General features: G+C 40.8%; 1 protein-coding gene across 3 annotated transcripts in view; it reads right to left on the bottom strand.

Annotated features, from left to right (window-relative positions):
* Positions 1 to 6,066, bottom strand: part of MGA (MAX dimerization protein MGA) — a 162,422-nt gene extending 156,356 nt beyond the window's left edge. The window contains exon 1 of one of the 3 annotated variants that reach the window (XM_031031565.2): positions 5,973 to 6,066. The gene's annotated coding sequence lies outside the window, so the exon portion shown is untranslated. Of the gene's footprint in view, positions 1 to 5,270; positions 5,485 to 5,680; positions 5,828 to 5,972 lie in introns of those variants that run through there. The other 2 variants (XM_031031566.2, XM_081830925.1) reach the window with 2 other exon arrangements.
* Positions 6,067 to 13,141: the final 7,075 nt, after the last annotated feature.

The raw sequence follows: 13,141 nt of genomic DNA, 5'->3' as shown, positions 1-13,141 counted from the left end.
AAGCAGGGGGAGTGGGAGAGGGAGAAGCAGGCTTCCCACTGAGCAGGGAGCCTGATGTGGGACTCGATCCCAGGACTCCGGGATCATGACCTGAGCCGAAGGCAGCCGCTTAACGACTGAGCCACCCAGGCGCCCTGTTTGTTTTTTAAGTAAAGAAAAAATAGAAAGTACAGAAAAAGAAAACCATAGAAAAGTAAACATTTAAAAAACAATTTCAGGGCGCCTGGGTGGCTCAGTCGGTTAAGCGACTGCCTTTGGCTCAGGTCATGATCCTGGAGTCCCTGGATCGAGTCCCGCATCGGGCTCCCTGCTCGGCAGGGAGTCTGCTTCTCCCTCTGACCCTCCCTCTTCTCATGTGCTCTCTCTCTCATTCTCTCTCTCTCAAATAAATAAAATCTTTTAAAAAATAAAAATAAAAAACAAATTCAAAGAGCAACAAGTCATGTTGATAGTATATACTGTAACCCCAATTCACTAATGAGAAAAATATTAAATCCCAACTGAGGGACATGTTACAAAATACTGACCAGTACTCCTCAAAACTGTCAAGGTTATCAAAAATAAAGAAAGTCTGAGCTCTCTTTTGTCAGGTGCGTGGCACTGGCAGGATGAGCAAGTGCTGCAATCTTCATACTGCAAGAAGTTCTGTAGCCACCGACTGAGATCATAAGTGACATGATAAACAGAATAAGAAAGCTCATTTAGGCACAGCCCTTAAGGCCAACCGTTTGGGAGGCGTTTCCCAGGCAAAGGAAATTGTGCTGGAAAAAGTAGGGGTTGAAGCCAAACAGCCAAATTTTGCCATCAGGAAGTGTATCAGGGTCCAGCTGATCAAGAACGGCAAAAAAAAAAATCAGTCTTTGTACCCAATGATGGTTGTTTGAATTTTATTCAGGAAAATGATGAGGCTCTAGTTGTTGGATTTGGTTGTAAAGGTCATGCTGTCAGTGACATTCCTGGAGTTCACTTTAAGGTTGTCAAAGTAGCCAGTGTCTCTCTTTTGGCCTTACACAAAGGCAAGAAGGAAAGACTAAGACCATAAGTTTTGATGGTGAAAACCTGACATAATGAATTTTCATATGCCAAAAAAGAGTCTGAGAAACTATTATAACCAAGAAGTTCTCAAAGGGACATAATTACCAAAAGTATTGTGGCTGTGTAATAGTTCTGAAAGGCAATAGCTTCATATGAACTCTCTGGAGATGCCTTGGAAGATCAAGCAATCAGCTTTGTTTGCAATGAAGCTATAGCCATCTTGATAATACATCCCTTGTTTGTTTTCACTTGTTCCTTACCTCACTTCCTTTTCCTCCCTCACACCTTCTTCCCTGGAATTTCACCCTTTAATAGAACATTAGTATAACAGCATTATCTACAATAGCCAAATTATGGAAACAGCCCAAGGATCCATCAATTGATAAATGGATAAAGAAGATGGAACATTAGTCATAAAAAAAGAATGAAATCTTGCCATTCGCAACAACATGGATGGCGCTAGAGAGTAGAACGCTAAGTGGAATAAGCCAGAGAAAGACAAATACCGTATGATTTCACTCATATGTGGAATTTAAGAAACAAGTGAGGGGTGCCTGGCTGGCTCAGTCTGTGGAACATGCGACTCTTGATCTTGGGTTGAGTTTGAGCCTCACACTGGATATAGAGATTACTTAAATAAATATTAAGGAAAAAAAAGAAACAAAACAAATGAGCAAAGGGGGTTAAGCGCGGCAGGGGAGAGAGAAGTAGGCAAACCAAGAAACAAACTCCTAACTATAGAGAACAAGCTGATGGATACCAGGAGGGCGGTAGGCGAGAGGATGGGGATGGGGATAAATTATTGGGATTAAGGAGTGCCCTTGTTTTTTTTTTTTTTTTAAAAAAAAAGGAGTGCACTTGTGATGAGCTTCAGGTGATGTACGGAAGTGTTGCATCATTACACTTTACACCTGAAACTAATATTACACTGTATGTTAACTAAATGGAATTTCTTTTAAGTTTTATTTTTAAGTAATCTCTACACCCAATGTGGGGCTCAAACTCACAACCCTGAGATCAAGAGTTGCATGTTCTGCCAAATGAGCCAGCCAGGCACCCCAACTAACTGGAATTTAAATAAAAACTTAAAAAAATAATAAAAATAAAGCACTAGTACATTAAAAAAAAGTACCATGGTATCCTGGATGGAATCCTGGAATTAAAAAAGGACATTAGGAGTGCCTGGGTGGCTCAGTGGGTTGGGCGTCTGCCTTCGGCTCAGATCATGATCCCAGGGTCCTGGGATTGAGTCCCACATCGGGCTCCCTGCTCGGCCAGGAGTCTGCTTCTCCTTCTGCCTGCTGCTCCCCCTGCTTGTGCTCTATCAAATAAATAAAAATCTTTAAAAAAAAAAAAGAAAAGAAAAAGGACATTAGATAAAAACTAAAGAAATCTGATTATACTGTGGACTTTAGTTAATAATAATGTATCAGTATTTATTGGTTCATTCTTTATAATACATATACCATACTAACATAAGATGCTAATACAGAAAACTGGGTGTTGGGTGGGTGTATGGGAACTCTATTATATCATCTTTGCAGTTTTTCTATAAATCTAAAACTGTTCTAAAAAATAATGCTTGTTTTTTAAATTCATCCAAAAACCCTACCACTAAAATAAAATCACCATTAGTTTACATTTGATGTATACCATTTTAGACTTTTACGTAAATTTTAGACTTTTAGACACATATACGTACAGTCCTACAAAAAATGCAATCTTCCTATACATTTTACCTAACAAAATATATAAGCTTTCCAAGTAATTAGTAGAAATCTATATTATGTCTACTAACAACAAGGTATTATCATCTATGAAAGTACCGTATTTATTTAACCGACTGCCTATTATTTAACATTTTTTTCCAAGTTTTAGCTATTATAAAAAAATACTACAAAAACAACTCTTTAATAAACATCTTTCCAAACTTACAAATTAGTGCCTTACAAAGAAAAGCTGCTGAGTCAAAGGGCATACAGGTTTTGAATGCTTTCAGTACATACAGCCAAAATACCCTTCAAGGATGTTCCCATATAAATATCCACTAACAGCAGTGTATGAGCGTGCCAATTTCCTCACTCCTATGCCAATACAATATTAACACTTTATTATGTATATGCAAAAGTGCCAGACTGGGGGTTGGGGGGGCTGCTTTGTGTTACCTGATTATAAGTAAAAAATAATGAATCTGTATCTTTATTGGTTATTTTTCTCTATGTATGTGATCTACCTATTCACGTATCTTTAGCCCATCCACTAGATATTAAAGTCATTAAATTTACAAGTCCAACATATGGTGCAAATTTTTTCCCCCACAATCTGCCTGGCATTGTTCATCATTGGATACCCTACACCTGAAAAACTGCCTGGCACATAGTAAGCACTCAATAAATATATTAAATACTGAGCAAATAAATGTCTTTAACTTTATAATGTTTTTGCCAATTACACGTTGTTTTATGCAGTAATTCAAACAATACCTGCCTTTATGGATTCTGCCTTTACAGTCATGCTTAGAACAGCTCATCCCATCTCAAGACTGGAAAAATGTTTACCCATTTTTTTAAAGTGGTTATTTTCTGACTTGACATTTAAAAGATTTTATTTTTAAATAATCTCTATGCCCAACGCGGGCCTTTAATTTACAACCCCGAGTTCAAGAGTGGCAACCAACTGAGCCAGCCAGGTGCCTGCTGACTTCACATTTTATATTTAACTATTTAATTCACTTGGATTTTACTTTACTTACATTTGGTAGGATTCCATTTTATTATTTTTCAAACGGTTACCCAATTGTTCCAACACAATTTTGAAATTCTCTCTCAACTAACGTGAAAAACCACCTGTATAATACTAAATAGCTTTAAATATTTCCAAATTTATTATTCTGTACCACTGCTCTATTCCAAAGTTACTACTCATTGTTTTGATTATCATAGCTTTATTTATATATTCACTAGTACAAGTTCCCCCCCCCACACACACACACACACTTCACTCTTTCAAAACTTTTCTTACTTTACAGATTCATTCTTCCAAATGAACTTTGGAATCATTGTCAAATTTGAAAAGGCATTATGGTTGGAATTATGTGAAATTATCAGCCGCATGAGCTAATGCAAGTTACTTAATCTATTTTCCTCTTTGGTAAAATAGAGGTAATAGTACTTACCTCATAAGTTTGTTAACTAAATGAATTAAGACATTCAAAATACTAAGCTAAAAGATTTTAACATTATAATTGTTCAAAAGTGGTAACTTGTTATAATGCTTACTCAAAAAATGTTTTCCAGATTGTGCTCCCACAAAATTCAAAGGCCCTTTAAGATACATCAAAGGGTAGCACACAAAACATAAGCAGTGATATGAAAAATACATAATAGCCTGCTTCATTTCACTAAAGCCCCATCCCTTGACAAAATGAAGGGCTAGAGCTGGGAGCAGAACACCATGAAACACATCAAAGGTCGGTGGCAAGGAAGCCTCAAAAATTTTACAAATATTGTACCACCCAGTGGAGAGGACGACTTCTAGGTCCTTCTAGTCACAGCCTTATGGAGCATCAGCAAATCTCTTCTAACTACTTGTTCCCCCAGCTCCACAGTTAATAGACAATACTACTTAACTCTTGACTTCTTTCCAGGATACACACAGAGACTAGCCCTCTAAAAGCCAGAATACTTTTCAAACGACAGAGTGGAAAGGCAGAATATAAATGCAATTGATAAATATGGACAGATATGCCCAGAATATTATAAGAAATTATCTCCAGGTTTCCCACATCACTGTAATGATGGGAGGGATACAGTGTGGATTTCTTTTTTCTTGTGGGGAGACGGGCTTGTCTCATTTCGTTCCTTAATTCTTGTTATCTGCATGAGACTGGGATTAGGTAGAGGTCACATACCATAGGGAGGCCTTAAAAAAATCTTACACAGAAATGAGAAAATGGAGGCCGGGAGTGGCAACAGGACTTCTTCATTACAGAAGTAGCCAAAGGCCTATACCCAAGGTCCTCTCAATTCCCAGACCACAGCGCATGCCACCACACCATACAGCCTCTCGCCGACGACTGCCACGCTTCGAGGTGGGAGGAGCAAAACCAGACGGATCACGCCGCAGCAAGGACACTAGAGAAAACCACAGGTCGGCGCAGTCGACGGCACGTGACTGGTCACGCCTCTCCCCCACCACCCTCCCCCTTCCCCGCGCCAGCAGCACGCGCTGCCAACCTCGTCATGTGACCTTCACGCGGCCCCGGCGCTCCCCCTGCTAGGCGACTCTTTCCAGCAGCCATTTTGCCGAGAACTTGTCGTCCGTGCTCACAGCGGGGCAGGACGCCACGAAAACCCGTGGCCAGATTTTACAGGCCGCACACGCGCTTCGAAAGAGCGCTCAGACAGTGAAGGCTGAGCCGAACCTCACTGAACACGTCGCACCCCGGGGCGCCGGGGAAAGCTGTGGGTGCGCCTCAACCTGCGATTGGCTGCGGCGTCCACGTGACGCCCCTGCCCCCCCCCCATTTTCCCCTTCCCCCCCAACAAAAACACCCAAACAGACTCTTAACACCTCGCGCCAAGTACACGCCACTGGGCGCGTGGGGACGAACGGGGCGCGTGGCAACCAAGGCGCCTGCGCGTACCTGCCGGGGCCGACCGGAACGGGCCCACGCGCCGCTCCGCTCACGGGTCCCGGAATCCTCGCGCTGCCGGACCACCCGGCTAGTCATTGGCTGCCAGGTTTGGTCACGTGTCCATATCAGGCCCGCCCCTAACCGCTAATCACCTGGCACCGTGCTCGAAGCGGCGCCGAAAGTCATTCGCACGCGGAAAGGGAGGGTAGTTAGAGGACCTCCTTTTTTGCCGCTTTGGGGTTACATTCATAAAGGGGAAACGAAAAAGCCGGGTCTCAAAACTAAGTAAGCTCACACCTACCGGTTTAACTTCGCGTGCCTCTTCAGGAGCCGGGAACCATCGCCCTTGGGCGCTCCCCGTTGCACGCCGGGATACGCCTGGCGCCCCTCAGTGTGCTGCAGAGCATGCCGGGAAAAGCACCTCTCCCGATTTCCTGGCTCTCACCTCCGGGGTGTTCCTTTCATGTCCCCGTGAAAGCCGGGTTCTTGGGCTGGGAGTGAGGCGGTTTGAGTAATTATCGGAGTGTGACTGGATAGAGCAGGCACTTTCAGTGCCCCTTTCCCCACTTGTTCATCTGTGTGGTCTTGGGGAAACCGCTCAACCTTTCTTCATGGAGTATGCATTTAGTAAGTGCCTGTTGAGTGCCTTTGTGAATATTGCAACAAAACAACAAGAGTATTTGCCTACTACGAAACTATCAGCCTTTCATGGTTAGTGGAAAAGAATGCTAATTTAAATACAACTTAACTACAAAACCCAGTAGGAAGTGGAACTAATGCTTGGAGTTTCTCTTAGGATAGAAGACCAAACTTTTCATGGTAACGTTACTGCTATTGTTGGTGAGAGTGGGGGTGGAAGAAGCAGGAGGCATTTTAAAGGGGCCAGAGATGTGGCCCTATTATATTTTCTGGTTCAACCCGCTCTAGCTATGGTATATTGGACCCGAGAAAAACACCATCTGCTAACGGTGAGAAAAGGTGATCTTAGATCAGAATGAGTTAATTTTGTAGTAGTCACAGACCAACCTCCAGGACAAACCCTGATATTTTAATCCCATGAAGCCACCAGTTAGAACAATTCATACCTCTTTTGCTTTGAACTCCATTCCTCAGCTATTCTGATTTCAAAGCTATTTTTTCAGTTAACAAAGGGATGATTAAGCTTGGGGAATTTGACTAGCGCTGGTCAGACTCACAAGAGTGCCGATTTATAAACTAGAAATTAAATGTATTGGGGCGTCTGGGTGGCTCAGTCGTTAAGCGTCTGCCTTCGGGTCCTGGGATGGAGCCCCACATTAGGCTCCCTGCTCGGCGGGAAGCCTGCTTCTCCCTCTCCCACTCCCCCTGCTTGTGTTCCCTCTGTCTCTCCGTGTGTCAAATAAATAAATAAAAATCAAAAAAAAAAAAAAAAGAGGGCGCCTGGGTGGCTCAGTCGTTAAGCATCTGCCTTTGGCTCAGGTCATGATCCCAGGATCCTGGGATCGAGTCCCACATCGGGCTCCCTGCTCGGCGGGAAGCCTGCTTCTCCCTCTCCCACTCCCCCTGCTTGTGTTCCTGCTCTCGCTATCTCTCTCTGTCAAATAAATAAATAAAATCTTAAAAAAAAAAAAAGAAATTAAATGTATTAATTCATAATGTTACTGAGCCAAAACACACAGTTTTGGGCACACTTTTCTGACTTTAAGATATTCGATAAGCCTAATTAATAATCAGAAAATTATTTTCTGACTAGAAAAACAAAAGAAAGGGAATTAGTTGATCGCATTTTATAAAACTGTTAAGGGGCCCCTGGCTGGCTCAGTGGTTAGAGCATGTAACTCCTGATCTCACAGTTGTAGGTTGGAGCTCCATGTTGGGTGGAAAGATTACCTTTTTTAAAAAATCTGTTACAAAAATGAATAAAACCTTTAAATTATAAGCATAACTATGTTAAACTTAAAGTTAATAAAACACTCCAAAATACTTGATTACATTTAATCCTAACAACAACCATGACAGCAAAGTACTATTCTAATATTACCATCTCCTAAAACTGTCTTGAATGGGAAACTGGAAAATGTGTTTTAACATGTTCTCCAGTGATTGTGGTGCACAACCAGGTTTGGGGTCTACTGGCTATAGGTGAAAGAGCCCAGTTCTTGAAGTCAGACCCATCTGGGTGAACCTGCAGTTCTCTCATTTACTGTACTTTGACCTTAAACAGGTTTTTTAACTTTTTGAGCCTCAGTACCTTTAACTGCAAACTATGGCCACTCCTAGTCTTGGACTGTCATGATGATTCTGAGATAAAAATATTTAAAACACCTGTCACAGTCCCTGATGCATAGGAGGCATTCTGTAAATGTGTGTACTAGTTAGTGGTAAAGGTTGTATTCTAACCAGGAGCCTGTACTCTATCCAACACAGCACACTCTTGAATTCTTTTTTCTCCACTATTCTGTTTCTCCCCTAGACAGTGCTAGAGGCACACTAACAGATTTTTACACTGCAGATCTTTTTTAGACTCTTTGGTGACTTGTCCATCTGTTGATGCATATTGTTACATTATCTCCTGCCTTCGTTTCAAGTTTTTTTTCTCTTAACATGTTAAAATGCTGAACTGTAGACATTACTGAAGTAAAATAATGATGATACAGAAATAGAGAGTGGAGGGGGCACCTGTGCCTTTGCTTCAAGTAGGTTAAGAAATGTTTACATTTACATACCTCAGAGTAAAGACATCCTCAAAGTTCACTCTTCACTTATATAACACAATGTTTTAGATGCTCCATTCCCAGTCTCCTTCCAGTGGTTTCTTTTCCAATACCTTCATAAATTTCTAACAAAAAGAGGATTTAGCTAAGGCAGAGTTTCCCACAGACATCTGAAATTTAATATTTCCAAAGTCAAACTAATTTTCCAACCCTTCACTCCACACACCAGCTACTACTGCATTCCCTTACATGGGCAATGACACCACCATTCCAAGAAGTCTTTCAGTCTAGGCAACCTCCATTATCCTTCATTGCTCTTTCTTACCTGTTTTCCACATTCAAATGGTCACAAAGTTCTGCTGCTTCTAATGCTTAAACATCTTGTAAGTCCAAACCCTACTTTCCATTTCTTACACCATTTCATTAGTTCAACCCCTATCTTTATGAGACCCTACAAATATAGAGATTTCATTATAATGGTAATAGCATGTTAAAGTTGATTTCAGAATACAACTTTCATCTATATTGTTTTACAGTAGACCACTGAAAGGGTTTGTAATGTCCTACATGGGGAATGCTCTTAGTAAGAATGAGTGAAATAATTTCTTTAATATAAACAAATATATCTAGTTATAGAATACAGGAAGTTATAAAGTCTATATGTTTTGGACAGATATTTTACTGAGTGCTGAAGAGTATTAGTAGTGATCTTGGAAGTAATTGTAGACATTTATGCTATTCTCAAATATTTCTGGTTCACCCAACTTCCTAGAACATGATATAATTGTTTTTCTTGCTCTTTTGAAGTTAGGAGTGACTATTCACTTAGCAATGAATGTGAGTGGAAGTGACATGTATTACTTCTAGGAAGGTTTAAATACCAATGTGCAATTACCCATTTTCCCTTTCCTTTTGCCACAGCTACCAACAATGCTTCAACTGGTGGTTACTCTATCAGCCTTGGTCCCATAAAATGGATGACACAGAACAGATATCCCCAGCCAACTAAGAGTGAATATGTAGTATGAACAAGAAAGGACTTATGTTGTTTTGAGACACTGGGGTTTGGGATTGTCAGTTAGCACATGTAACCTAGGACACACTGAATGATATAGAAATGGAGGAAGTTGCTAGAAGTCCATTTTATTAAGGAAGACTCCAATTGCCAATGACCACGATGTGATATAAATTTAGAAACATAAGAGAATGTGGGGGACAATTGCCTGATTGTGATATAAAAGAAGAGCCCAAAGAAAGAACAATCATTGGAATCTTGCTTTTCATCTCCCCCCACTACATAATCATTCTTCACAGACCAGCAAAAGTGATCTTTTAAAAATATTAGTGAGATCTTGTGACTCCTCTCTTTGAAAATGGCCAATGTTTCATATTACACTTAAGGTAAAATTCACATTGTTTACCTTGACCTGTGAACCTAACTGATCTGGCCCTTACCTCCTTATCATTGTTGTGGTTTGTGCACCCTTGATCATTGTTATCATCCTTACTCTGTGATTCTCATCAGCTCAAATGTAACTTTCTAAGAGAAAAGTCTTAACTGACTACCCTATCTAAAGGGGACTGCCTTCACCCACTGGTCATTTCTATTTTATCACCCCATTTTTTTTCTTTTTTAAAAAGTTTATTTATTTGGGGCGCCTGGGTGGCTCAGTCGGTTAAGCGTCTGCCTTCGGCTCAGGTCATGATCCCGGGGTCCATGGGTCCAGCTCTGCATCAGGCTCCCTGCTCAGCGGGGAGCCTGCTTCTCCCTCTCCTTCTGTTGTTCCTCCTGCTTATGCTCTCTCTCTCTCAAATAAATAAATAAAATCTTTTTTAAAAATAAATAAATAAAAGTTTATTCATTTATAATCTCTACACCCAACATGGGGCTTGAACTCACAACCCTGAGATCAAGAGTCACATGCTGGGGTGCCTGGGTGGCTCAGTCATTAAGCGTCTGCCTTCGGCTCAGGTCATGGTCCCGGGGTCCTGGGATCGAGCCCTGCATTGGGCTCCCTGTTCCATAGGGGGCCTGCTTCTCCCTCTCCCACTCCCCCTGCTTGTGTTCCTGTTCTCACTGTCTCTTTCTGTCAAAAAAATAAAATCTTTATCAAAAGAAAAAGAGTCACATGCTCTTCCAACTGAGCCAGCCATGCACCCCTCACCCCATTTTATTTTCTTTATGGCAGTTCTCATTTTCTCAAAGGACCTTATTTTATTGTTTCCCTTCTGCCTCTACCCAAGATGAGAGTAGAAGCCTCCTCTGTATTCTCAGCATCCTGAAAAGCATCTGGCATATAAAATACAGCAAGTGAAAACATACCTGCAAACCATATATCTGATAAAAGTTTAATATCCAGAATAAACAAAGAACTCCAATTCAACAACAACAACAAAAACTCAATTAAGAAATGGGCCAAGGGGACACCTGGGTAGCTCAGTTGGTTAAGTGTCTGACTTTGGCTCAGGTCATGATCTTGGGGTCATGGAATGGAGTCCCACATCGGGCTCCCTGCTCATCATGAAGTCTGCTTCTCCCTCTCCCTCTGCCCCTCCCCCTGCTCGTGCTTTCTGTCTCTCAAATAAATAAAAAATCTTTAAAAAAAAAAAACTGGGCAAAGGCTTTGAATAGACATTTCCCAAAAGAAGATATACAAATGGCCAATAAACCCATTAAAATGTACTCAACATCCCTGATCATTAGGGAAATGCAAATCAAAAACACAATGAGATACCACTTCACACCTCTTAGGACGGTTACTATTTAAAAATAAAAATTTTTTAACAGAAAATAGGGGCACCTGGGAGGCTCAGTAGGTTAAGCATCTGATTTTTTTTTTTTTTTTCAGCATCTGACTCTTGATTTCGGCTCAAGCCGTGACCTCAGGGTCATAAGATCAAGCCAAACGTCAGGCTCTACACTGGACATAGAGCCTGCTTAAGATCCTCTCTCTCCATCTCCCTCTGCCCCTCCCCCACAAAAAAATAGATAAATAAAAACAGAAAATAACAAGTGTCGGCAAGGAAATGGAGATATAGAAACCTTAGTGCATTGTTAATAGAAGTGTAAAATGGTGCAGCCACTATGGAAAACAGTATGGCAGTCCCTAAAAAAAACAAAAGTATATTACCGTATAATCCAGCAATTCCACTTCTGAATGTGTATTTAAAAGAATTGAAAGTAGGGTCTTGAAGAGATATTTGTACACCCCGATTCATAGCAGCATTCTTCAGAATAGTCAAAAGATAGAAACAACCCAAATGTTCATGGACAGATGAATGGATAAGCAAAATGTAGTATATACATATAATAGAATACTATTCAGCCTTGAAAAAGAGTGAAAATCTGACACACGTTACAACACAGATGAATCTTGAGGGTATTGTAGTATATGAAATAAGCCAGTCACAAAAAGACAAATACTTTGTTTCCACTTATACAAAGTATCTAGAGTAGTCAAATTAATAGAGACAGAAAGTAGGGGCGCCTGGGTGGGTCAATTGTTAAGCGTCAGCCTTCGGCTCAGGTCATGATCCCAGAGTCCTGGGATCAAGCGCCGCATCGGGCTCCCTGCTCAGCAGGAAGCCTGCTCCTCCCTCTCCTGTTCCCCCTGCTTGTGTTCCCTCTTTCGCTGTGTCAAATAAATAAATAAATTCTTTAAAAAAAAAAAAAAGAGTTCCAGAGACTGGTTGTACAAAACTGCAAATATACTTCACACTACTGAACTATACACTTAGAAATAGGATGGTAAATTTTATGTAATATATATTTTACCACAATTTTAAAAAGTCAGCAGATATTTCTCGACAGGAGGAAGGAATAAATGAATACATAAGCTAAGACTGATGTGTCTGATACTCATTTACCATTTCAACTTCACTGAACGTGACCATTTCCAATGATTACTAATATTGAGCATTTGTGTGTGTGATGCAGAAAGAGAAACAGCCATCTAGACTGCTCCCAGATATATCTTACTTTTCTGAAGCACAGATCTCATCATATAATGCCTTAATTTAAAAACCATTGATAAAGTCCAATTTATTGACCTTTTCTTTAATGGTTAGTTTTGTATCTTATCTAAGAAATCTTTGCCTACCCAAAGTTATAAAGATTTTCTTCTCTGTTTTTTGCAGGAGTATTATAGTTTTAGCCTTTACATTTAGGTCTAATATCTACCTCAAATTAATATCAGTGTATGGTGTGAGGTAGGGGTTGAGGTTCATTTTTTTCCCCCCATAAAAATATCAAGTTGATTCAACACTATTTGTTGAAGACTTTTCCCCCCTTTGAGTTACCTTGGTACCTGTATTAGTTACCTACCACTGTGTAACAAATTACCCCAGACCTACTAGGTTTAAAGAGCAAATATTTATTACCTGATACTTCCTGTGGTTAAGGAATCTGGGCACTGTTTACCTGGGTGCCTCTGGAAGAAAGTTTCTCATGAGGTTGCAGTCAAGCTATCGGCCAGGACTGGAGCTCATCTGAAGGCTTGATTGAAGGGAAGCGGAGCCTGCTTCCAAGCTCATTCTTGTGGTTCTTGGCAGACATTGATCCCTTGCCACATGGGTTTCTCTACAAGGCTGCTTTACAACATGTCAGCTAGCTCTTTACCAGTAGCAAGCCACCCAAGAGAGAAAGAGTGTGCCCAAGATGTAAGCCAGAGTCTTTTCTAAAGCTAATCCCAGAAGTAACACCTGTTACTTCCGTCAGCCCTCACCCAAAGGGAGATCACATAAGGGTATGAATACCAGGAGGTAGGAATCATTGGAG

Source organism: Leptonychotes weddellii, chromosome 9 (genome assembly GCF_054177405.1).
Source record: "Leptonychotes weddellii isolate Sample4059 chromosome 9, ASM5417740v2, whole genome shotgun sequence".
In the NCBI taxonomy this organism is placed as follows: domain Eukaryota; kingdom Metazoa; phylum Chordata; class Mammalia; order Carnivora; family Phocidae; genus Leptonychotes; species Leptonychotes weddellii.
The sequence above is the reverse complement of the archived record's forward strand: the minus strand, read 5'-3'. Positions and strand labels throughout refer to the sequence as shown.